This window comes from Chionomys nivalis, chromosome 3 (assembly GCF_950005125.1).
Source record: "Chionomys nivalis chromosome 3, mChiNiv1.1, whole genome shotgun sequence".
Classification (NCBI taxonomy): domain Eukaryota; kingdom Metazoa; phylum Chordata; class Mammalia; order Rodentia; family Cricetidae; genus Chionomys; species Chionomys nivalis.
This window is the reverse complement of record NC_080088.1, coordinates 27,625,308-27,651,737: the sequence shown is the minus strand read 5'-3', so window position 1 is coordinate 27,651,737 and position 26,430 is coordinate 27,625,308.

Here is a 26,430-nt window from a genome sequence, read left to right as displayed (position 1 = left end):
ATTTCTTAGAGATATACATTGTCTTACTCTAAAACCACTAATAAAGCAAATACTCCTCTTAGATGAAAAAGCTAAAGGTTAAGTAGATTATATTTATTAAGCACCAAAGAAGGAGCTAATACATCATCTAAGTCAGACCCATCAGCCTCTTATACCCACTTTCTAAATTTACTCTTTCTTGATACAACTCAGATTTGCCACTATCAACCCTTTTGGGCTGCTATGATATTTCACTAACCAAGTTGAAAGCTCCAAGAATTCCACTTTTTTTTTTCATGCATTGTCATATTTATATAGGCAGTCTCTAACTGGAGAATAGAAAGAAAAAAAGAAAAACACTGCTTTTCATCTGACCTTGCTCAACTAAAAAAAATTCTAATATTCTCTAGAGAAAAGAACTTGGAGAGATTTCAGGACTATAAAGATTTAGAGAATTGTCTTAACTTTGAGAAGCTATGACAAAGAAATCAGAATCTTTGGTATGTCACTACTGATGACACATGTCAACTTTCATAGGGTCATGAGATAAATAGTAACCTAAGCTGCTTTTTTCTGAAGCTTTTGCTCCCTTTTAAGGATGACATGTCTGTTGCATGAAGTATACCTGCTGCAATCAATACTGCAATTAAGGGGTAATCCAACTTTGAAAGAATTGATCATGCAGACCCAAACCAATATTCTCTAGTAGAAATTTAAAACAAAAACTTATCAGTGAGTGCACCAAGCATACAAAGGAATGGCTCTCTCTAACAGAGATAAACAAGAGTTTGGAGAAATTAAAAAAGTCAAAGTTTTTAAAAGTTAAAAAAAATTAAAATAAAAAATATATAAACAGTTGGCCAATATACAGAAAAAAAGTACTCACAGTTACAGAGTCTATTGTTTTCAAATTGTAAACATTCAGTAGATTCAATGCAGAGCTGAAATGATGCTTTGCCTTTTTACACTTCTGTCAAGATTACAATAACAATGGCAAACTACCATAGAGATGAGATCTATCACCTGTGAGACCAGCATTCCAAGCTGTAAAAGAAGTCTTTGATTTGTCTCTACAAATTCAATAGCAACTCATTATATGTAACTATGACTTATTACTCATTTCTTAGAAGATATTTCCTCAATATTTGGCCTTGTGAAATAAGGTAAATGAATTCATGTGATCTTAGATTTGAAGGGCTTCTTCTTTCAGAGTTTGACGACAAAGTCAAATAGAGGTTAGTCTCTATATCTGAAACTTAGAAATATAATAGTTTTTCAATAACAGGTTTAATTAAGTATATTGAGTGCATGTTCTTAGGTAGCGTTTATTTGGAGAACACTGGAGCAAGATGTTTTCTTCAAAATCACTAGCTATAAAGCAAAGTCCTGTCCCAGCAAGATATTAGTTACAGATCAGAAGAAGGCAGCCTGAGTCACATTTCTGGTTCCCAGAAGGGTCAGAGTGTCCTGGTCTTCTGGTGAAACCATTGCTGGGCAACTATTTAAATCCATCTCTACATTTTCTTATAGGTTCAGAATAAAGCAAGAAGCTTTCTGGGAAAGAATAAAGGCATTCAGTATATGATGTGTGCAACTAAGCTTGCTATTGAGAGGTTTACTCCAAACAGGCCTGTCACTCACCTGGACAGGATCAAAGCTGTTTGTTCTAGAAATTTTAGAATATGTGAGGGCAGAAGAGAATGTGAATTACAATGACTGTTTGCTCAGATGTTATTTGCCCTTGCACCTTGAGAGTAGATGCTCCTCTGCTTGGCACTCCAAAAAACTTCACCTGTTTTATATACTGTGGGTCTTGTTTTATTCTTTCAAAGGAAATTACACTATCAGGGAGACAAGGAGTTGGATTCCAGACTGAGATCTCTGTGACAATATCATGCAATTACATGAATATCACTGTTGATTCTCTCACTAATGAGTTCTATTATTTAGTGATACATGTTTCACACAAGCGGCAGAAATAGTTCCAGATTAGTTGAAGAACAAGTGGAGAAGAAAAGACATAAATAGATGAGAAATCTTTTACAATTTAAGTACGATTTTAAACGGACTAAAGAAAGTATCTAAAATGGAGAAACTTAACCACACTCCAGGGCAGACATCAAGTTCTGTATCTTAATTAAGGGAGCCATTTTAGAGTTGGCAAGAGACTTGACTCTAGAGGGGTTCCCAGGGGTCCAGGGAGAACTGAGCTCCTAAGGTCCAAATGAGGAGCAGAAAGAGGGAGAACATGAGCAAGGAAGTCAGGACCGCGAGGGGCGCACCCACCCACTGAGACAGTGGGGCTGATCTGTTGGGAGATCACCAAGGCCAGCTGGACTGTGACTGAATAAGCATGGGATAAAACCAGACTCTCTGAACATGGCGGACAATGAGGGCTGATGAGAAACCAAAGACAATGGCATTGGGTTTTGATCCTACTGCATGTACTGGCTTTGTGGGAGCTTAGCGTGTTTGAATGCTCATCTTCCTAGATCTGGATGGAGAGGGGAGGACCTTGGACTTCCCACAGGGTAGGGAACCCTGACTGCTCTTTGGACTGGAGAGGGAGGGGGAGGGGGGATGGAGGGGGAAAATGGGAGGCAGGGAGGAAGCAGAAATTTATAATAATAATAATAAAAGAACAACTAGCCAATAAGGAACAGATTTCAGGTTTTTGTGTGTGCATTGTTTTATTTCAGGAGGTTTTAGCTGGCTTGTGATGATTTCTGGGGGAGATATTTGAAAGACAGAGAAATAGCATAAAGTGGTGTGGATATGGGTGTAGGGAGGATCTGAAATGCATTAGAATAGAAAAATAATTGAATCAAAATGTTGAATGAAGTTTCTATTTTGCTCAGTCCAACAGCCATTCAGCTCCAAGTAAACATTTCTCCTTTTGTTTCTTTTCAAAACAAAATTTCTGATCTCTTCTTTCTTTAGCTTTTTCTCCTGACCATTATTCATAACCACTTGTGACCAACACTCTAAACAAAGACAAACATTCATAATCCATCTTTTGGGAATGTGGGTGCAATTTTCTTGGCTACTTCCAGCTGACTGGGAGGTACTGATAATCTTATGGGGACCAAAGAAAATTTAGGATTCTGGGTTAAGTCATGACTGTAATATTCTGTGAGGCTTGATCGTCTCAGCTAGCAGCCTTGAAAGTTTTCTGGATGCAGAACTCAGAAAAAAAAAAAAAAAAAAAAAAAAACCTACAGCAGAAGTGCTCTGAAATGATGAATCAACTGGGTCATTCTTTTCCATTAGAGATTTTTCAGGGTTTCTTCTTTGATCACACCTGATTTTAATAAAGCCAAAATGAACCCACAGCCTCTCATTTCCTGTGGAAACAAAATCAAAACCTCTTCTCTAAAGTAACATATCTTTTGACATACATTTTGAAGTTAATGCATTTTCAAAATATATAGTTTGTATTAGTCCAGCAGCATTTATAATCAAATATCTTTTAGTAGCTCTTGCTCCTTCCTCAGCAGTTGAACAATTCAAAGACAACACAATAACATAGAGACTCTCTGTATTTCCCATGTTTATGTGACTTTTTTTTAAAACTCGATTTTTAAGGATTTTCTCTATCCTTTTAGACATATTTTTAAGCACAATAAAAACCATTTGGAGGTTTTTTTTTTCCATCTGAATCTATCTTTACTGTTCTCTATCTTTTTCTGATCACATGACCCTTTAATCTGATAAGCAGCATAGCTAGGATACAAGTGACAACTTTAGTATATGGCTTCATTTCCTGAGAGTCTAGCTTCATGGCAGTATTGGCAGGAGCCATGTTTATTATCACAACTCTGTGGAGTTTCTAGGTTCATGCTACCACCAAGAAAAATGCTGATTGCTACTCATAAACATCACTTAAGTGTTTGATGGCAGGGCCTCTCAAAAGAGCTGCTGTGTGGTTTTTGTTGCTAACACTGAGTCAGGAAACCTCTTTTAAAAGAACTGTGCCTCTGCTCACTGCCAGTTAACAGAGACTACCAGAGAAAATATGATTACCAAGAAGCTTTACTTGACTCTGTTCTTATCTATCTAGGATCTTTAAAAAAAAAATAATCTTTCTCAGTCTTTATACTTCCCACATGTTTGGCCCCATTTGTAGATGGAAGTTGCTGTCCCATCAGTTCCATAGCTGTTCTGTCCCAAAGAAACACACAGAGGCTTACATTAATTATAAACTGTTTGGCCTATTATCAGCTCAGACTTTTTGTTAACTAGCTACTACAACTTAAATTAACCTATAATTCTTTCTATATTTAGCCATGTGACTTGGTACCTTTTCTCAGTAAGGCATTCTCATCTTGCTTCCTCTGTGTCTGGCTGGTGATTGCATCTCTACCTTTCCTCTTCCCAGAATTCTCCTAGTCTGGTTGCCCTGCCTATACTTCCTGCCTGGCTTCTGGCCAATCAACATTTTATTAAACCAATATGAGTGAAAAATCTTTACAGTGTACATGAGCATTATCCCACAGCATCATAGCACATTGTATGAAAACAAATTTTAAATAAAAAAGACTTTTCCTTCTGTCAACATTACTTCTCCATGCGTAGATTCCTTATAGTTTTGTTTTGTTCCATATTGAATATATGGTCATACCACACATATTTATATTTCACATATTAAATGCTTCCCATCAAATAAAAAGTAATTGCTGTTACTACCAATTCCAAAATTCTTAAAATTGAATCTAGTTGGTGTTAATTGTCTTTTATATCCAACCAAAAGTACTACCCAGGGCATAGGAGGTAACATTATACAGTATCCATGGTCACTGTATTTCTGATAAACAGAAGCAGTGACACAATTAAGTTTAAAATAAAACAAGCCTGTCATATATGACAGACCGTTTGTTTGTCTCTGTTTTGATTTGGGGGTGTTTGTTTGACAGAGAGAAACAGCATGAAGATTAAGGTATATCAGGGTAAGGAGGATTTGAGTGCCCATCCTGATAATCCAAACACAGTTTTTGAAAAGCAATGCATTTTCTGTGGGGAAACAGAAGGGAACTGGGTCTGGGAGGGGAAGGGCTTATCAAAACTGTGGTCAGAATGTATTATATGAGAGAAAATTCTATTTTCAATAAAAATATAACCCAAGGAACAAAGGTATTCAACCCATTCAAATACCTGGACCAAACATATTTAAGCATCCTAGAAAACTACAATCTTCTGGTTTTATTACAGCCTATCTAAGTAGAAATTCTTATTTGAAATCAGAATAATTTTAATCTCACATGAAGCATTAAAAACACCATGGTTACCAACATATTAGAAATTAGTAAATGTTAAACAGCAGTAGAGCTAATAGATGTTCTGTCATGACTTAGAAAAAAATCAGTGAAATAATTCCTAATGATATTCTACTCTTCTGTGGGATAATCTTCTTGTACACTGTAAAAGTGTGTCTGTTTTACCTAATCTGCCTAAGGCAGCTTCTGATTGGTTTAATGAAAGTCTCAACAGCAACAGTTAGGTAGGAGAGGATAGACAGGACTTCTGGGTAGAAATAGGAACTCTGGGAAGGAATCAGAGAGGTGGAGATTTGATATGTAGACATGGAGGAAGAGAGATGCATGAACTGAGCAAAGGTAATGAGCCATGGGGAAGAATATAGAATAATATAAATGGGTTAATTTAAGTTTTAAGAGCTAGATGAGAGCAAGCCTAAGCTAACACCAAGCTTTCATAATTAATAATAAGTCTCCATGTCATCATTCCAGAGTTGAGGGTACAAAGGAACTCTGACTACACAGCTCTTCTCTTAGATAGATGCCTTGTCTAGTCATCATCATAGAGGAGTTCTTTGGCATCAGATGGTAATGTGTGCAGAGGCTCACAACCAGGTATTATTTTTGTGGTAATTCTCTTGGATCTTGCCAAACACAGATGGAAGATATTCAACTATAATTATTGCTTAGAACGTTCTACATTCACACAAGTTCAGTTTCCCTGGTAGCTTTCCAGAAGGAAAATAATAAATAGACTTCTCACTACTAGAAAAGAAAAACCTCACTCTAAATAAATATCCACCTAATTTACTAATATATAATTAGTACTATACTATTTAGGTATCTGAGTCAGTACTTTAAAGCCGGTCCCTTTTAGTAAACCAATTCTCCCAAACAGTGATTTATTTTCATGTCAAAACATGTTTATATAAACTTCAGAATAGTGTTCCCTATGCAATCATGGGTACTTGTATTAAATTTGCCACGCCCATGTAAAAAGCCAGACACAGCAGCATTTGACTAAAATCAGAGCAATGCAGAGGCAGAGACAAGTGAATCCTGGAAGCTTGTTGGTCATCTATCCTTGATAAATTAATGAGTTCTAGTTTCAAAGAGAAACTCTGTCTCAGAAATTAAGGTAGACAGCAATAAAAAAAACAACTACATTCATGGTTGTCCTCTACACAATTACGCATGTATGCATCTCTATGCATACACTTGAGTACACACACACACACCAAACATACATGTTGAATATACACATATTGAATATATGTGTATATTTAATTATATATGTTATTCAATATATATATATATATACACATACATTCAATAACACAAAGAAAAATACATTCTCAAGAATAAAAGCATGCTCCTCATCTTGCTAATCTGGATAGAACACACAGATTTCAGATTTAATGTTTACCTTATTAGATGGATTACTTTCTTTATAGGACAATCTTTCAAAATATGCTTTAATGGAATAGTTAAAATATATTTTAACAGGTGACTAAGTTTAACATTTTTTGTTAAAATAGTATGCAAAAATTCTTTACAAAGAAGGCGTACATGAGTAAGGCACCAATTATATATTATAATGAAGATCTATGAAATTTAAATTAAGATCAAAATTATATAATACCTACTATACTGGCTGGATTGGTGTGTTTGATGACAAGCTAGATTCATCAGAGAGGAAGAGCCTCAGATAAGGAAATGCCTCCATGAGATCCAGCTGTAAGACATTTTCTCATTTAGTTACAAATGGAAGAATTACCACCATGTTGGGTGGTGCAATCTCTGGGCTAGGGATCCCTATTTCTATAGGAAAGCAGGCTGAGCAAGCCAGGGGAAACGAATCAGTAAGCAGTTTTATTAGTTACTGCCTACAGGTTCTTGCCTTGCTTGAGACCCTCTTCTGACTTGTTCCAATGATTTATTATGATCTGAAAGTGTAAACCAAGTAAACCCTTTCTGCCCCAATTCACTTTTGGCCATCGTGTTTCATCACAACAATAGAAAACCTAACTAAGATACCTACTTAAAATGTTAATGAATTGCTTTAGAAAAGATTAATTATTTCTTGTAATACATAGCATAAACTGCATGGACTAAGGAAGCTGAAGATGAGAGAAGTAAATTGTAATTTAATAGTAGTTCAAGTTGGGTGGTGGTGGCGCATGCCTTTAATCACAGCACTTGGGAGGCAGAGGCAGGTGGATCTCTATGAGTTCGAGACTAGCCTTGTCTACAAGAGCTAGTTTCCAGGACAGGCTCCAAAGCTACAGAGAAATCCTATCTCAAAACAAACAACAACAACAACAAAACAAATAAATAAGTAAATAAAATAGTAGTTCAATTTATTCTCTTTTATAATGTTAAAACTTCATTTTTAAAAGATGATTAGATTAAAACTCTAACTGGTCATCAGGTGATAAAGTTCAATTGAAAAACTAGAGAATTCTTTAAAGCTTTGATTTCAAATTATTTTTTAATTGGAAAACTTTATTTTTCAAAAAAAGAATAAATAAATTTGTCAAGATACAATATTAAAACTACTATGAAAATCATATTCTGGTTACTAAGAAATTTTAAGAAACAACCATCCTATGCCCATAAATCTTCTTTGGGGATATAGTCGATCAATAGTTAAGATAAATAATTATTTCTTTTATTTTTATCAATTTTCACAAATACATTGAAAAACAACACCATCCAAGTATTTGCAGAAGTCATTTTCCAATGTCTGTAATGCTGTTTCTAAATGTTACTTAATTTATGATGACCCAGGTTTCTTCAGTGAGCAGTTTATATACATGCCAAGTCCTTTACAAAGGTTGTGAAAAATAATGGTTATTTGCCAAAATATCTGTTGTTTCCTTTTCCTAGATCATTTTCTCATTTTTGCGTTCAGTGACTTGAAAACATATTACCTACATAAAAACTACTGTGTGGATGCTTAGAGAAGATATTTTTTTAATTTCTCAAACTTGGAGGATAACAATATATACTTCATTTGGTGAATGGATAAATAAAATATGAATTATTCAGATAGAATCCTATAAAACAAAACATTTTTTAAGTTTATTATTTCTTTATAATATCTGAGACCCAATAGCATAAGATTTGCCCAACTACCATGGCTGTGTTGTCTATCTTATCCTCTGATTAAAAGATATTATGAGATAAGATGGCAAACTATGTTTTATTACTGTTGCCCACTTATCTGGTGTGGGAAATCTTTCAGTAAATGTGTTGCTTTTATTGGTTGATAAAGAAGCTGCTTTCAGCCAATGACTTAACAGAGTAAATCCAGGCTGAAAGAGATATATAGAGAGAGTAGGTGGAGGCAGGGAGAAGCCATGTAGCTGCTGGAGGAAACAGACACTTGATGGAACATTGCCCGTTAAGCCACAGCCACATGGTGACACACAATTAGTAGAAATCAATTTAAGAAATAAGAGCTAGCTAGGAATATGCTAGAGTCACTGGCCAAGCAGTGATTTAAATAATACAGCTTTTGTATAATTATTTCTGGTCTGAGTGGCTGGGATAAATGAGTCACCTCTACCTACACTTACCTAAATTCATACTTAAAGAACACACAAGTATCACTATAGAGAAAGAAAAGAAATGGGGAAGAGGGTGTTCTTTGGAGATCATTAAATTCCCTTTAAAGATATATTATTACACAATGAGAAAATAAACCTTAGATTTGTAGAATATTTACAAAAGATTCAGCTGATAAATTATTTCCATTTGACTTTATAAAGAATTATTACATGTCAACAACATGAACGTAAACAACTCAATTAAAATTGTACAAAATATATAAACAGATATAGCTCAACTAAAAATATAATACAGCATGTACCATGAGGAAATACAATTAAAACAATGAGATTCTACTTTATACTTACTAAAATACACAAAATTCTAAACCTCAATAGCAAACTATGAATGAGAATGAGAAATGGAATTCCTCTTTATTGAAAAATGGCACATCCATATTTGAAATACTTTTTGGTAATTTTCTATAGAATTAAATACATTCTTTGTTCTATACCTCAGTAATTGTACTTTGTGCTATATACGCAAAATGAATTGAAAATTTATATTTAGACAACCACCTGTGATTAGTTGTTTATAGCAACTTTATTCTTAATTTGAATTGCAAACAAGAATGTGTCCTTCACTAGGTGGATAAATAGAATGCAGCCTTTTCACAGAATATAAGTCAGCATTAAGTAAGTAAATTAATCTAGAAAAAAATGGAAAGAATTTAAGTGTGCATTACTATGTGTCTGTGTAGCTAAACTAAAGGGTTCCTGTATATATGTGTAAAGGACAGTCTGGAAGAGAGTCCCATTTGAATAGGTGGATTAAGTAAACAGATGCTCTTCCTCAATGAGGGCAGGCAGCATTGATTTTCTTGAGGTAGCAGAAAAATGTTGACTGCACTCTCATTTGGATTGTATGAATAGGGACACAGAGTGTGTATCTCATTGACTCTGACTCCCCTGACCTCAATATCTACGTATCTTGAATTTGATGCTCTACCCCACAAAGTCTATCCTATCTCTCTGTTCAAGCTAAGTTACTTTCTTGCTTTTTCTCCTGCTGTTTTCATTTTCTGAGATCTTTCAAGTATTAACTCTTTTGTTTTTTAAAAACAAATTAGTCTTTCAAGCTCTACTTATTCTTTTCCATCCAACCTACCTAGGGTGGATTTGTTCCCTTTACAGGCATCAGTAAAGCTTTGATGACATATCACACACACACACACACCTCCTGTCTCCCTCCATGGTGTATCTTGTTCCCATGGTTGTGATTGTTTCTTTATTCATGTTCTGTCTCTTCCTGGAAGCAAGCAGAAAAAAAAAAAAGAAAGTATTACTAATACTTGGCTCTCCAACATTCTAAAAAGGTTATAAATTGAGTATCTAGTTGTCAAAAGATAAGTGATGGCATCATTGGTTCAAATAAAATTGTTTGTTTTAATTATCATCCGATAGGTGAAAGAATTCTCAAAGCATTTATAGAGAATTTTAATGAGAAATAGTAATATTACAAAATGTATCATATTTATGGGAGACAATGTAATAGTTTTAGTTAATTTTCTTATAGTTTTATACATGTTCTCAAATGACAGATCTGAAGGAAGATAAAATAAATTTATTTTCTACTAACATTACTTTTGTACAGAAAGAGAAATATCTTGTGCCATCAATCCATATACCTGCCCAATCTCTCAATTATCTATTCACATTACTGAAAGAAAAACAGTGATTACTGATATGTCTTCCATAAAATTTATAGATGTATGAAGGGAATCACAGAGGACATTTAATGATAAATCAATAATTAAGGATAAATGATGTTGTGATTTTTGTGCTGATTCATATCTTTATTCTTAATTCTACCATTTTATTATTCTTAAATTTATGTATTTGCTTCTTTGCTTATATATTTATTTGTATATGGAAGACACTTTTATGCCATGTTATGCATATGGTCATGAGAGGACAATCTGTATGAATTGGTTCTTTTCTTCTACCTTGGTATCAAACTCGGGTCTGTAGGTTTGACGATAATTTTACCCAGTGAGCCATTTCAATTTGAGCCAGCCCTCAAATTTCACTTTATGAGAAGTGAAAATTATCAGCACTGCTTTCAAAGTCTGTATACTAACCCTGCTTAGCATCCTTTGTATGTGCTGCTCATTCCCAACCCTGGGGCCCAGTCACTTCCATTGCCAGGAGTCAAGCCTACTTTAACATCTTCTTGTTTTCATTTATTTCCAAGAAGTCCTCTCTTGCCACTGTAGACTGGAAATAAACCCACACAGTTTTTCGGATGCTTCAGTATAGGTGCCCAAACCTCCTTCTCAGGCCTGAAACCTAAGCCAATTGTTGGGTCTAAGTGACTCAGAATAGCTACACTGGGTTCCATCCTCTTTGTGTTTGCTCTTTCCATTACAAGCAATTTCACTCTGTCTGGCTCAAGTCACACAATTAATCCTGATTTTGCTTTCACGGTGAAACCCCTACCATTGGGAGAAATCTGCTTACATCTCCAGGTTTCTTTTACAGCTCAGTACAATTTAAAGAAGAGCTCAGTATAATCCATCCTTTAACTCATAAATCTGATAATATTTTTGAAAGTGCGAGAATCAGTTGTGTTATATTTGGAAATTTGGAGTCACAACGTACAGACTTCCTTAAGATAATCTACTATCTATAAGATGACAATTTTTATATAAACTCCTAGAAAGACAAAATCCAAACATTTAGACATGGCAAATATTAATAAATATGTCAGTTACTTATGTTGTACTCCAATATCAGCTGTAATTCAGTCACAGTGCTCAGCAGTTGATATAAATGAAAGAAAGTGAGACAAGACACCATGTCAGAAATCCAAAATATTTCTGTGGGTATCATGCTTTAGAGAAGCTTTTGCCTAGACTCTGAGATAACAGAACTCCTTCTCACATAGCTTCAAAAATTAGCTCTCATGTTAGCCCTTTATTATTTAGATGAAATAGGTTATTGAAATGGTGCTTCTCAAAGACACCTAACTCTTTCAAACTGGATTTGAGTCTTCAACTATCTAAACAAAAAATTGCCAACAATCTGTTCCATTTTTTAAATTAAAACATCTTTCTTTTATTTTTGAGATTATAATTACATAATCTCTCCCTTTATTTTCTTCCTCCCAATCTATCATAAACCCCTACTTGCTTTCTTTCAAATTCATGGCCTATTTTTTGGTTAGTTGTTGTTCCATGTGTATACACATATGTATATGAAGTATATGTATATACATATATATATTCATAAATATGGCCTTCTCAGTCTGTATAATGTTACATGTATTTATGTTTTCAGGGCTAACTATTTGGGACTGGGTAACTATTCATTGTGCTCTTCCCTGGGGAAGACAACTTCTCCCACTGTAACACCTGTGTTCCTGTAAGAGTTGTTTTTGTATATGTATATATTGGGACAGGGTACCACATTTGTGTTTGTATTGGATGTTGTCTTCTGTAGTTGTCTCCATCTTCTGCAAAGAGAAGTTTTCTTGATGAAGGATGAGGACGACACTGATCTCTGGGGATAAGGACAACTATTTGGAGTGAGCTGGGGATTCTGATAGTTTAGTAATGCAGTGATTGTCTAGATATGGTGGACATATCTGTTGGTAATTATACTGATTATTAATTGATGGAAGATGATCCAGTCCACTCTAGGTAGTGCTATTCCCCATGCACAGCCCCTGAATTTTATATGTAAAATGAATAAAATTAGCTGATCATTAAAAAGAAGCCAACAGTCAAGAATGCATTGACTCTGCCTTTGTTCTTTACTGTGGATATGTTATGACTAGCTGCATGATTTCTTGCCTTAATTTCTTCAAAATCATGAAATATAACAGGACATTAAGTCAAGTAAGAGCTTTACTCCCCTACACTAATTTTGTTACCATTAGTATTTTATCACAGCAACAAAAATGAAACTAGAAAATCCTCCCTGCAAATGTATTGGCTACTGATAGATTCTGTAGTAGGGAGCAATTGTCTTCAGTTGTTCACCCACTGAGCAACCCATCAATTTTCACTGGATTATTTAAATCCCCTGGTTTACACAACCTGTAGAAACTAAGACTTCATTTAATTAAATTTTGAAATTTTGAGAAATTGGGTTTGCTGTGGGACAATGGTCTTGTACCTGGTAACGATTTGTCAGTTATATTAGTTTAATAAAACGCTGATTAGCCAGTAGCCAGGCAGGAAGCATAGGCGGGGTGACCAGAATAAGAGATTTCTGGGAAGAGGAATGGCTCAGTCTGTAGTTGTCACCCAGACACAGAAGAAGCAATATGAGAATTTCTCACTGATAAAAGGTACCAAGCCACATGACTAACACAAGCAAAAATTGTGGGTGAATTTAAGATGTAAAAGTTAGCTAATAAGAAAGCATGAATTAAGAGGCCAACCAATTTGTAATTAATGTAGTCCTCTGTGTGTTTCTTTGGGACTGAATAGCTGAGGGACCTACCTGGTGGGACAGAAACCTCTGTCAACAAATTAATGTAAGCCTCTGTGTGTTTCTTTGGGACTAAACTTCTACAGAACCAGACAGGACCGAAACTTCTGTCAGCAGGGTCTTAATAAGTCTAGGTAGTCTTCTCTGTAATGTAGATTGATGATTTATCATGCTTATACTTATAATTTATACTTATAATTTTCCATTTACTTACTTGAATTCTATTTACTTTTGCTTTCCATTTTAGGAAAACCAAAATTTAGTGTGATAATAAGCTGCTTTTTTTCTCTCCAGTAGTAAAAGGAAGTTGAAATACCTGAGGTTTTATTTCAACAATATTTACCAATTTTGTTTACATATCCATAGAGAAACAAGCAAGCTTACTAGTGATTGCTGTTTTAATGAATTATTTTGATTGCTTGCTTCAGAAAGGCTCACTGTTTTACATTAAATCCTCCTCAATTATTGAAATGCTGATTTAAATTCTCTATTGTGGACTGGTGAATTTTCTTTAAACCATTGTCACTGTTTTCTAACAACACACATTTATCTAACAGAGGACTACCTGCCTGTCTCCATGTAATTATTTAAATCACTTGAGTAAATTTAAAATTACTCTCTTCTAGTTAAATTACACATTATAAATTTTAGCTGAAAACCAGCTGTGAGAACTCTATCTGTCCTTTCTATTCCTTAGAAAGAAAATAGTAATTCTTTGTTTTTCTAAAAATTGCTTTAAAATTATTGTCACTAGTGAGATATAGAAATAGTCTGCTTCTCAAAATAAAGCAACATCTATAATAAATAGTAAAATTTCACTACTAGTTCAACAAGGATTTATTAATATAGACCTTTATAAATAATAAACATAATCTTCCTTATAATCTTCTTCAGAGAAAAGACATTCTCTTTATAAGAATTTATGTTAGGAAATGTAAGAGGCAGTCAAGTGCATATGTTTAATCTATAAAATCACCACAAATGACATCATCTTTAAGATTTCAATATCTATGCCCATGATACGATATATATTAGAAATATTATCTATACATATTATATATAGATAGAAAGGAAATATATATGCATATTCAACCCTGTCACTCAACATACCCTAAGACTAAGTGACGAGAAATCATTTCACTCATAGAGTAAGAGTATTATCAATCCCAGCAGGTATCAAGAAGGAAGCTTTAATTCTTAAACACTCAGAGATGTGCTATGCTCCTCAGACCTATTAGCCACCATTTTCCAGATCAACATAAAAGTATACATCTTCGAAATAAAAGTGTCTCTAGTATGGATTGCACATTAACTTTTGCAAATTGAAAGAGTGCACTCAGTCATCCTTTCCTTCTCCTATCTCCTTCATGACTTCACCATAATTATTTGGCTTGGGAGCACAATCACTAGTCCCATGATGTGTTTTTGCTATACTTATGTTTGATACCAAAGAGGGTGTTCTGAGTGTGGTTTGGATGTGAAGCATCCTTTTAGTTCAGAAATTTATAAAGGCTTTGTTGTCATTCCTTGTCACTGCTGCAAATGATAGAACTTTGAGAAGAGGCCCAACAGAAGAAAGCTGAGTCATTCTTCACAATGCAGGCACACGTGCACACACACACACACACACACCCAGATACTGTGAACATTTTTAAAAATTCTCCCCACCCTCTTTCTTAGTACTTTCTTGTTTAAATGATAAAAGTTAAATGAGTATGTTATACTCAGCATTCTGACTCTGAAAACGTACTTGAACAAATCAACTTAAGTGAAAAAACTTGGTTTTAAACTTTGTATCCGATGGTCCAAGATATATGGTGGTTTGACACGGGTTCACTTAGACCCGTGTCAAAGAAGAAACATCAAGGTAGAAGAGTATGACATAGAACAGCTGCTCAGCTCATAGCATTTAAGAAGCAAAAACTGTGAAAGAGAGAAGAAAGAACCAGAAACAAAAGCAAGTCCCCAGTGACCTACTTCCTCCATTTAAGTCTTACCACCTAAGGGTTTGTTCTGCTCCAAAATCATCAATAAGTCCATGCAGTGTTGAACTTACCCTCATCACCTTATTTTTTCTAAAAGAGTCACTAGCTGGAGAACAAGATTCCAAAACCCACATGAAACTTTGGGACTGAGGGAGATATATCACATCCAAACTGTAAGACTAGAATGCAACTTCTGCAAGAAGCCAGACTTTTCAAGTCCTCACATTCTTTGCTCCCTCTCATGTGATGATTTTTAACTATTGATGGTGAAAGCCTTCCCGATCACAGATGTGTTAGACAGCCTATTCTTCCCCACCTGAGGACAGCTTCCCAGGATACTCTTTCTGAAACTTAAGTTTCTACCTCTTTTTTAGACCATCCCATCTTCTAAAATGTATGTGACATATTTTATCTTGAAACCAAGCTAAAATAGTCCTGGTTACTTTTATTCTTTCTCCCCTTTACAGTAAAATTTCTTAATAAACTGTGTTTTTTTTTTCTCTCCTATTCTCTCTTAAATTCAGTACATTCAAAATGTTGTTCCTCAGATATACTCTATATGTCTTTGTCGTAATGTCAGTGAACCTCAAGTTGCTAAATCCATGGCTAAGTTCTCAGGTGAGACTTACATGGCTCACCACTAGCAGCACCGATGACTGACGCAGTAAGCTGCCACCTTCTTGAAAGGTGTTATTCAGCCTCTCTTTCAGATGCCTTGACTAATACTATCTTAGAACCTTAAAGACATTTCATTGAAATTTCTAGATTTCCATTTTGGTTTACAGTTTTAAGCTCAATCCATACAATGATCATCCCTAAATTACACTCCCAAATTTTCCCCTGAACTCTCAACCTTTGAATCTAGTAAGGAAATTTAACGTAGTGAAAACATGTTCCTCAATAATGTAGATCTTGGAATCTTATTGCTGTATTTCATGAGTGAATCAACTTTTTACAACCATGACATCCAAACTTACAGTGCATTAGTTTCTCTACCACCTGAGTATGGATTCTATTACCATCTACATAAAAGTGTTTCTGAATGCCTTGAACCAGTATTTAATTTTCCCTGTAATTTCAGAAGAAATAGCACTCAGTGGATTGATCTTGAAATATGTTTATATCTCCCTGCTTAGGAAGAGATTTTGACTGACTTGCAGTTAAATATTATCAAATTCCTTTGCAAGACCCAAAAGGTGGTCACATGGGTTTTCTGGTTGGAAGTACGTGCACAATGTTGGCTTCCACTAATAGATTTCCTAATATAAGGGATTAACACTAGGTAATCTTTATTATATCATATGATTTTCAAGTCTAACTTTGATTTCATTTCCTTGGAGTATGAATACATTTATCCACAGTTTTAAGTTGGATTGCTCTTCAATTTCTATTTCTGAATTTTGTCAGACTCTGGTAAGGAGGATTATGCTGGCTTCAGCAAATGAAATAGAAAACTCCGCTTTTCCGCCCACTTTGAAATCAGATCATACAGAGAGAAAATTATGTTCCTCAATCAGCTGTTAGAGTTTTTCTATTAATCTACTGATGTCCAATGGTGCTGTGGCAGGTAAATTTTATCTCTAGACTTGTCATACTTTGGGTTTTACGGCCACCTCTTCTGCTGATCTTTCCTTGTGATTTATTTTTCATGGATTCTTTTTGAGTTTAGTGGTTTCACTTATTGCTCATTCATTTGTCTGTCTGTTTGTTTGTATGAAATGGGGTCTTACTGTACAGTTGAGGCTAGACTCAAACTCTGAAATAACCCTGCCTCAGCCTTCTTCTTTGTTTGTTTATTTTTTGTATGAAATAGAATCCTATTCTACAGTTCAGGCTGGCTTCAAACTCTGAAATGACCCTGCCTCAGCTTTCTTGAGGGCTAGGATTACAAGATCAGTTATCTGTAATCTATTTCATGTTCTTTGGAGCTCAGGAAATAATTAAGTCCTTTGAGAAATTTAATTTGGAAACAAAATTTTCAAATTTCACAGGTCCTTGTAAGAATTTGTTGAGAGAGAGAGAGAGAGAGAGAGAGAGAGAGAGAGAGAGAGAGAAGAGAAAGAAAGAAAGAAAGAAAGAAAGAAAGAAAGAAAGAAAGAAAGAAAGAAAGAAAGAAAGAAAGAAAGAAAGAGGGAGAAATTTATCATTGCTTCTTTGGTAAAATGCTTTTCTGCTCTGCAGGTATTTATTCCCATACTCTTAATTCATGTCATGACTCAGGTTTGGTTTCTTTTAAACTCCCACATTGATGAATCAGCATGAGTATAGTTATTCTATCTTAGGAGTCCCCATGATTTTCTACAAATTTGGTGACTCACAAACCAGAGTCATAAGAATCAAACAAATAGCCATATGCATCATAAGCATCATAGTAATAGCATTTAATATTTACTATAAAAATATGGAAGGTACAGATATATATTTGGATCATAAAGACAAAATAATACAGGGTAAGGAAAGGAGAAATCTGTGGAGCCTTCCCACACTCTTCCTCACAAGACAGGACACCCAGATCTCCCGCTACCTTTTCAGAGGAAAGTGCAACAACATGATTGGAACATTTTAACTTGCAAAGCCCATTTACAGCCCAGCACTTAGGAGTTTAGTTAAGAACTGGGCATATGACATTTTTGGCAGAAGGAAAGCATATGTTAATAAAAATTACATTATGTGGACAAGCAATCAAGAGTTTTAAGAATTATCTCACCAGTTAGGAAGTGTTCCCAAAGCCAAGTTCCTGAACTTCAGTCAGTGTTCAAACTTACAGCAAAACTTCTGAAGATCTGTCTCTGGCCTGCTATAGTAACACAGCCCCAGAAAGTTCCTAAACACACTGAACTTCTGATTGGTTTCAGATTCTGAACACAAAATTAAAATTATAATTTATTTTAATAAGCTTGTTTTGATTAATTAACAAACCCAAATTGTAAGAATCATTTATCTTCTCCAATAACCACTCTGTTCATTTCTTCAGTGACATTAAGAATATAATACAGCTTTAAAATTCCATATTTATTATAACCATAATTTTAATAAGCATATCGGTTCTACTCATATTTTATTTTTGAGACAAAGTCTCATGTAGCATAAGCTAGCCTTGAACGCACTATATAATAGATAATGACCTTTAATATCTGATCCTGCTGCCTCTAATCTACAAGTCTGGAATTATCGACATTACACTGCCACACTGGCTTTATACAGGGCTGGGATCAAAATCAAAACAATTGTACATACTATTTAACTCTGCCAACTGAGCTATATCCCAGGCCCCATTTCACTTGCTTTAATCATGTTTTTACCTTGAGTGACCCAGTAAATTTTAAATTAATTGATGTGAGTTATATGAAGAACAAAATGTATCATGAGAGATTTATAAACAAAAAAAATGGATCCATGGCAGAATCCATTCTGCAATAGTTCTGAACCCTGATATTAAAAACATAAGTGTAACTTAATGGCATCTCTTTATTCACCAGCTGTTTGCCTACACATGTTCCGGTAAAAGAACAATTATCTATTCCAAATGTCATACAGCTCTGGAAGCTATTTGCCAGAGAGAACAAAAATTGGTCTCAGATGACCTTGGCCATTCATTATATAGTAGATGTAATGACACACAGATACTCAGCAATGGGGTTGATGCCATTTAGAAATCCATAATAGAACCTGAGGACAAGCAGAGACACATAATCTCAATCTGAATTAATTTCATTATAATTAAGTCTGTTGTAATTGTAAAGTTTATTGAATGCAAAGGAATCAAGGTCAGCTGAGGTGAGGCGTTTTCGCAGCAGCCAGGAAGCGCGCGGCTGCGTCCTCCTTCTCACCCACAGACTGCTTTGGCTGTGAGATAATTCATGAAAGGAGAAAACAAGGACAGAATTTTAGAGTCAAATAAGACTTTCTCTTTGAATTGTGAAATTATAATTGGCCAATCTCTAGCAGCTGCCTCTTAGAATTTGTGTTTTCCAAATGTTAATAGACCCCAAGTTAGCAATAAATGTGAACACACTGGGTAGAAATCTTTTTGTTTTGTTTCATCACAGCATAGAATCCTTTCTTTTATGGTACATCCCTGTCATTCTCCACACAAATGAGAGGGGCCACGCATGAAGCCAGGAGTATTCTGATTATTTAAATATCTAAAGGCAGTTCTTATAAAACATGGGGAGTTTTGGAAGGATGGCATTATTTAAAGCATATATTTTTATATTTTATTTCATCTACACTTTATTTTCTAAGCATATGTATGTAGGTAGATAAATAAATGAAGAATATATAGATTAGATGCATACACACATCATTCATACAGTAAAAATGAGATTGGTCAGGACTATTCAGAAGCCTTAGCAGAAAGAGAGCTACTGCGCTTTTTTTATATTTTAAATGTGGGAGTTGTTCTCCCAGTTGGAACCTAGATGTAATTTTTTCCTAAGGTTTCCTATAGTATTGGCTAAATTAACGTCATAAAATATTACTTCGACCCCAACAAGTTTCTCCAGAAAATTCTTATTTGTTGCAAGAAAAGCATTCATTTGTAAAACTCTAAAATAAAAATCAATTTACTGTTAAGTATATGTTTACTGATAAATTTAAAAAGGAAACTCCATAAGGGACATCCCACATCCTTAAAAGGATCATGACATTGCATTTATGAGCTGAATGAAAGCATAATATAGAAATTAAATTAGGTTTCCGTTTTGAATTGACATTCTAATTTCTGCTGGGAGTGGGTAACTAAATTTGTAACTATGGACACTTTCCTCACAATTCAGAATTTTCCACGGCATTAAAGCAAATCACAACCACCTCCTGTGGATCAACACTCTAAGTCATCAATGGAAATCAAAACTCAACCGAAATAGATACTTCATGCTGCTGCCAAGAGGAGAAAGTTCAAAGCAAAAGGTGTAATTAAAAGTATGACTAAGCAGATGTAGTTACAATGAGGACACTTCTCACAAGGCAGAAAGGGAAAAGTGGAAAACGGAAGCAAATGCTCCCCCCGCCCCTCCACCCTGTGATATTTCCATCGCTGACTAAATCAGTTGAGCTTGAGAATCTCAGCTTTCTGGGATAGGGCCCAGTTGCTATAGAAACTTACAACTGGGAGCTAAATAAAGTAATTTCTATGCTAGTGTTGGTGTCTATAACTTCAGCACCTGATGCTAACCAAATTGTGCTCAATAAACAAATTTAAACTTTAAAAGCCTGCAATGCGATCACAATGCTTTCTATAAAACTGATTAATCTCAATTGATCTTGGCTCAGAGCACAAGAACATAAGAAATCTCAGAAACAGAAAAAGACTACTTAAGGCCAATATACCCGCATCCTTTGTTTCTCTTATCTGATTTCCTGCTTTATCCCCCTACTTCTATCCTGTCTTAGTTCTCAAATAAAAAGTCAGCTCCCTCACTCCCCAACTCATCGATAACCCTGCCTTCACTGATCCCTTTTAGACAATTTATTCTATATTAAACCACTCCCTCCTGGCCTCCCCCCTTTCATTTATCCTACTCTAAAACTAAAGAACAAAGAGATCAGGCAGCCCAATGGGTACTTATTCCTTAATCCTCCCAGCCTGGCCTGTTATTGCTGCACATTTGATTATACGATTACTCAGTATTTGACAAGAAAACAAAATCAGAAGCTGCCCTTTGAAGGCCCTGTTTGTGTGGGCATGCCAGGCCCTTACCATTTTATCATAAGAAAAACTTTTCATGTTGGCAAGGATCTCTTTTATACAGAGACCTCAGAGTGTTTGGGATTCCGCTTGTGTGTGTGTGTGTGTGTGTGTGTGTGTGTGTGTGTTTCTCTTTCCCCAGCAGAGGACTATAGGTGAATAATTGTATAATCTCCATGCTCTCTACTGGAAGAACTTTCTAGGTCACTTTCACTATAAGGATTTAAGTAGGAAAAAATATTCACTGGGATGTATTATCTCATTAAAGTACATAAATGAGTTTCCTATAAGCACCAAATATATATTTATGAATTTGTTTCTTCTTCTGAAAATTCATCATAATATGTATTTGAGCATGATTTTTATGTGTTCTAATATTGTGTTTATTTTACATTTTGTAAAATTTTGTTCCTGGTACCAAGGCACAATTAGGTGACTTAGATGACTCTGACCTGAGGCATCAAAACAAGAAGAACCAGGACAGAATATTGGATGCCAACATGAAAGAACTATTGCTTAATTATAGAAAAAAATAAAATAAATGACACAATCAATTTCCTAATCATTTGTTGTCTAATTCTTTTATTTCTAATAGTCATTGTATTATGTGCAGAAAAAGAGATTTTCTGCAAAAAAAAAAAAAAGAAATATGGAGAGAAAAGAAAAAAGAAGGGGAATTGAGGGAGGAGGGGAGAAAAAGCAAGAAAGAAGGGAGGGCGTGTGAATGTAGTGGATCCATAAACTCAAGTACTCTTTTTTTTTAAGTTTTACTTTGAAATGAAGATGAAGTTTTTTTAGAAGGCAATATTTTCTTTTAATTATCAAGATGCTCTCAAACACCAGGGGAGATTTTGAAACACCAAAATAGGAACTGATAATATGAGCTCGCCATGCATCTATAAATCTCTCCCTCCAGGTTCCTCTGGATTCTAGCTGCTTCCCTGGCCTTAGCCCAATGAGCTTTCAAAAAGGAAAAAATAAAAGAGGAAATGCTGGGGGTTAAACCTAAGATTTGACCTGCTAATGCCACTTGGTGTTTGACCAAAATTCTCATTAAGAAGCAACACGAAGTCATTTTTGCTGAGGAAAAAAAAAAAGGAGCACCCAAGAGAATTACAGAAATATATTAGGTTAACTGTCAGATACATGGAGCTGCCTATATACCAAAACAAAAACATCCTGAGAGAGATGAGCTATGTCAGGAACAAAGTCAGCCAACAATTGTCAGCTGGGATTTTTGAATAGCATTTAAATCTACCCAGCAGCACTTGGGAGCAGGTGACTTCTAAGAGGATGAGGGAAATGAAATTCTCTTAGCAATGGAAATAGGAAGAATGGAATTTTCTCTCGTGTGTGTGTGCATGCGTGTGTGTGTGTGTAAATGTTGTAGGTGTCTTTATTTCCATTTCTCTCTTCCTATATAATCATCTTGATTATCATGATATGTCTAGATATGAATAATTTGTGTGTCTATATGCAATTTATAGGACTTGATAGGAAATTTATGAATATTTTATACATATAAAGAAAAAAAGAAGAATGTAAGGAAGGAAAGTGGATAAAAAAAAAAACAGGAATCAGCTTTAACTTGGAGCTCTCTCTGAAAGAGGTAACAGGATGATGAGTTCAGGCAAGACTGAGGTTAGATATCAGAATGCTTATGCTTTAGCCTTAAGCTGTTAAGTGGCAGCTGGCCACCAGCCCCAGACAGGCGGTCAGTCATCACTGGCTAGCAGAATTTTGCTTCCAAGACAAGCAGCTGCAAAGTGCAAACAGCCTAGTAGCTTTATAGGAAGAGTTTCTGGTTCCAGGCTGCCAACCAGTCACAACAGGAGACACTTGAGGACACCTGCTTGTGCCCATAATGCAAAGCACAGCGCTTGTGTGAGGCAGAGTGCTTCCAAAGGAAGCACCATGATCCAGGGTGTCATCAAGGTCCCTGGTCAAAGCTGAGGATGAATCTACTTGCAAGTGTGACATGTTCTGTAAAAACAACCAAATGTGAACCTTGAAATCAAGTCCCTAAAGCAAGTTTGGACTAGAAATCAGAGAGAGACAGAGACACAGACAGACAGACAGACAGACAGACAGACATAAATCCCTGCTCCAAATTTCTACAGCAATTGGATCGAAGCAAACAATTTCCATTTTTTTCACTATTGCTGTGCTCAATAACAATGTTCAAAGCCGATTCAAAGGTGTTCTAAAGCTATTGAAACCGTCTTTAATTCCCCTTTCATTAAAACAATTTCCAGAGTGCCTTTTAAAAATAAACTTGGAAAACGACTATAAACACAGTTTTATCATTTTAGCACTGAAGAGTACTAACTGTATTACTGTGTCCCAGGTACAGTTTCAAAAGAATTACAAGGTCTTTATTCTTATCCTTTATATGGTTTTCTAAATTTGAAGATGGCACCTAAAGTAATGATTCCACAATATATTCTAGAAATTTAACCTTAAGCCTTTATTGCCCTCTAAATTCTTTTGAGCTTACCTCCGAATTATACTCTACTTATCTACACTTTGGAAGCTGTGGTAAGAGATACTCAATATTTATAGAGAAATCATTCATTTTTTTATTTGATTGTGTTTGAAGGACATTCTTTAATGCACCATATTCATAGGAGAACAACGAAGCTGAGTTAGGGGTCAGATCAAGAGACACCCCTGAAGCACTGATAAAAATAAAATCTAAGTTTCTCAAATGCATTCATTATGGTATTTTCTCATATTCTGTCCCCTGTATCTCTTTTCTGTGTCATAGCAAATATCACTGCTTATTTGAGGAAATAAACATCAATTTGGACATTATTTATGCATGATGCACCATTGTGAATAGGATGCTAAATTTATTTAGGGCACTAGAAACTGCATACTGTGTGTGTTCTTTTATCTTGTTTCTTTTTTGAACCATGCATAAATCATATATAGAGAGAGATCGATAGATATAGATAAAATAATCGTGCAGCATAGACAAACAGAAGCATCAAGTAGCTGTGTGTATCCACTAAGAAATTTAAAAAATAGAACATCACCAAGTTTCCTTAAGGATCTTTTCTGTTTTTCTTTATGGTTTCATCAAATTTCTTGTGACCCCAAATACCATATTATTTCACTTTTCATATTTCAAACACCACATAAACAGACTTGCAAGCTCTGTTATTAAGACATTTTCATCACTTTCATGTTTTGAAGGGTCATTATGTTATTAACATAGCTATATTTTACTTAAGTTGGTGGTTTATAGTGTTCTCTTAATTTCATGGTTATCACCTTTTTTCATATTTGTGTACTATGATGTACATTTTCCTCTACACTACTTGCATGTATGAACATAGTTTCTCATAGACATCATGAATTCAATTTCTTTACCAATCTTTGTAGAGAAGCAATTAAACAACTCTCTTCTTACATGCAAAATTGTAGTTTATCACTACTAAAAAAGTTTTCATATAAATTTAAATATGGTGGAAATAGGGAAAGGTTGGGCTTAAGAAAAAAGCAATAATCACAATTGACTAATTATGGTTGCCCATTAACTGATGAAGAGATGAAGAAGATATGAAATATATACACAAAGGTGTTTTGCCCAGTCATAAAGAAAAAATTCAAGTATGGTGTTTACAGGAAAATTGAAGTAACAGAAGACCATTATATTGTGTAAAATGACTTAGACTCAAAAAGACAAGTACTGCATTTTTTTTTCCTGCATGTGGAAGAAGTGAGAAAGAAAAGAAATAATTTGTGGAATGAAAATAATCAAAGTACATGGTACACTTAAATAAAATGTCTTTATGTGACCCATCACTACATATAATGAATGTATAGTGAACACACAAACAAGCACACACACATACACACACTAGTATACACATCTGAAGAATTTTAAACTTATTTTCATTTATTCTTTCGTAATTTTATAGGATGAATATAAAGCACGTGCACGTTAGCATATCTGGCCCCTATCCCCTACTCTCCACCTCCTCCCAGACTTCTCCTTCAGGGCTTTTCTTAAATGGTGTAAATACTATTTTTCTTGATCCACAAAATATCAACTACATTAGAAATAGTTACTTTGTATATATGTAAGAGGTACATTCTTTCTTTCTATTCTCTTTTGAGATCTATTTTGTATGGTAATTATATAGAAATTGCTAAATCAATATTCAAGCTTGCTGTTTGGCCTCTATCAAATGAAGATCCTTATGATTTAATTATTATTACATGTCAGAGAGACAAAAATGCTTTTAAGAGAAATATGTCCTTTCAGGTGGCATAGTGAGAAACTGCTTGAGACTGACCCAGGATCAGTCAGCATTATCTTTCTGGAAATCACGCGGACAGCTCAAGTGGTATAAAGTAAAGGCAAAGTACATTCTTTTGACCCAGATAAGGCCTCCAATTATAGAAACGTGTACCCCTTTCTATGAGTTATCTTGAATTCCTGCTCAGGTTGTTTGACCCTGATTCTCTTGGAGCATATCAAAATACTACACACCCTACACTGATGCTGTCCACTCTAGGGTCCTTCTTTTGACCATGAAACAGAAAAGATGCAGCAGGCTAAGTGAAGGCAGCACATTTTATCAATAGTTCTACAAATAGTCTGTGCAAACAATGCTCAATTTTATTTTTTTAAAACGAATCTTCAATAAATTTGTTCCTGGATTTTCTAGTCTTTGTAAATTCATTTCCCATGTTTTCTTTGATATTCTCTTAGACTTTTACTAAAACAATGTCAAGAATCATCTAAATTTCTTCTATTCTGCTATCAATCTCATCAAATTCAGTGGGCAAAAAGCATCTTCTTCATGAAATAACTAAAACAAATGGGTCAAAATTCTTAATTTACATTTTCTGGTTAAAATACTTTTTCTCCATACATACTCATTTCCAAAGCTGTCTCACATTTTATGAACATTTAAGCATTCACAAAAGCATATTTGAGCATCGATATTTATTATGATGATGAAAAAATAAGAAGCATAAACACAAGCGGGGAGAATGAGAGGCCGAAGTGTGTGTTTCTGATATTCAAATTAATTTAAGTGCAATTCAGTTTTGTTATTTGGTTGGGTTTTTTTGGGGGTGTGTGTGTGGATTTTTCAGGAGAAATGAGGGCTCTGTATTTAAACTTACCATGTAACAAATCTATTTTCTTTCTAAGACTTCTGCAGTGTGTTTATGCACATTGAAAATAAAAAGAGTAGCAGTGGACATTTGACACAGATGGGACTGGAAAGCTGAGTCTTTGTGAGAAAATTGCTTAAGATACACAAAAGATTATTATGCATTGGTCTAGTTTAGTAGGAAAAATACCAGGAAGAGTGATGGGGAATGTCTGTCAGCCAATGATTTTTAAGAGGTTGGATCAGGTTAGGGCATGACCTTTTGCGTACAGAGAGAAAACTGCCTGCAGGTCCAAACATGCTCTCTCTGGTTCTCGTGTCACATACCTGAGGTTAGATTTCTCA